Genomic DNA, 2,072 nt, shown 5'->3' on the forward strand with positions numbered 1-2,072 from the left:
TTTAATTGAGTGAGAAATATTCAGGGTCATTATATGACATGTTGGTAAAAAATACATTCAGGGGAGGTCATAAAGCATGAGAGGCCACAAAGGAGTGTTTCTTTCTTTCATGCATGTTAGGTCTGCTGACATTTTACAGCTCAGTTTTTTTTTTTGTGTGTGTATCAGACCTTAGTTATACAAGTGATATTTCTCCAGCATCCCTTGTGGGACTCATAAGGACAAATGTAAATGATCATAGAAATGTAAATAATTATGTATTAATTAGCAACTTGATATCGCTTATTAAGAAACCAGTAAAAGTTTTGTTAAAATACACACATTACACATTCATGCATGTGTTTGAGTGTGAGAAAAGATGTGTGTGTGTGTGTGCGTTTGCTGGTAATTATGGTTTTAAAAGAGAGAACTGAATGAGCATGCAACACTCATTTGACGCTGAGGGACTCCTTTGACGTAAAACCCTTGAAAACGTACTCAAACTGATCTAAACAACACGAATACAAGAAAACAGAACATTTACGTTTCACAAGGCACTTTTTGGCAGAGGGGTTGTGTTTGTCCTCCCACGCTGCAGATTCCTGCAGAGTTTACAGTAAGGATGTCATGACACACTTGGTCGTTGAGCAAGCATCGTGAGGAGTCGGCCATTTACCCAGCAAAGTGTCCCGGCCGGCTGCGATCTCTCTGCAGCGTGTGATTCAGACGGCTGTTACGCTGAACCACAGCTGCAAACAAGGCCCGAAAAAAGGCCCATTTCCTCCTCTTATCTCAGAGTGTGCGAATGTTTACGCTGGCACTTCTGAGCCAGGCAAGCTTGATCATATCTGAGAGTCCAGCAGGTGGTAAACACTTACACACTTACACACACACACAAACACACTTAGACACAAAGAGCATTTTTTTCAGATATCAGCAAATGGAGTTTTGACATCCTCTGTGGTGATGCACACAATCAAAATGAGTCACAAAGCTAAAAGACGAAAGAGGATGAGGAAGGGTTCACTGGTTTATCATTTGCCAGCTGGAAAACACAACCTTGATGTTTACATGTTGGGGCATAAACTTGTTTTGTTGCCATGACGACTGTCACTCAGGATGCTGAGCATGCCCCACCAGAGGCTAAGTACACACATACGTTTTTACAACGTTGATGAATGTTTGGAGGTCGGTTTCTTCCCTGCAACAGGACTTAAAACATCCTTTCGCTCTCAGAAGCGGACATGAGGACAAGACCCCAATGTTTTTTGTTTTTCTTTGTCCTCCGAACAAGGAAAACAAGGCATGAGAAAGAGGAGAAACAGAAACACGTTGAATTATCCAGGATCCACGCAGTCCTGGACTCTTTCAGAAGACAGGAATGTAAAAATTCTTCCACAGGACAATTTTAAAAGTAATTAAGTTGAATTTTCTGGCTGCATGTGAAAAAGAAAATGTTGCGTGGAGAAAAATGGATGTGGTTTTCGACATAGTTTAAAAATAGAAATTTGAAAAGTGTGGAAAATCTACTTACTCCTCTTTGTTTAAAATTTGTAGAACCTTTTGGGTATGTCTCTACCAGCGGTGCAGCTCTATAGAGTAAAATTGTGGCCCTTTCTTCTTTACAAACTTGGTCATCGGAATTGTTCAATGAATGAATAGCTTTGCATTTAGGCTAAAAACGTCAGTTTCTCTCTTATCTGAGCAGAGCAACTTTGTACACCTTTCCTGTGTCTCCTACTTTTGCCAAAAGTCCTGACTTATGGCAAATATGATTTTTATTGGTTCTTTTGACAATGGCTTTCCACTTGACACTTTAATATAAAGGTGCCATGGTTGTAAGACAAGGAGCCACACAGATACCCAAGCGACAGTGTTCTTTAAAAATAAGTGAAATAAATAAATAATAAAAATGGAGGAATAAGGGCTACATTCCCACTGCAGGAAATGCCCCCCAAATCCAATATTTTTGCCCGTATGCTACCAATCAGAAGTGAGAATCAAGACCCGCAGTGTGAACGTAGCCAAGGAGAACTAGGCATACAACATTGGCAGAAAAATGGAGGAATGGCGACTGAGGCAGTTTACGAAGA

Source organism: Fundulus heteroclitus, unplaced genomic scaffold (genome assembly GCF_011125445.2).
Source record: "Fundulus heteroclitus isolate FHET01 unplaced genomic scaffold, MU-UCD_Fhet_4.1 scaffold_78, whole genome shotgun sequence".
Lineage (NCBI taxonomy): Eukaryota > Metazoa > Chordata > Actinopteri > Cyprinodontiformes > Fundulidae > Fundulus > Fundulus heteroclitus.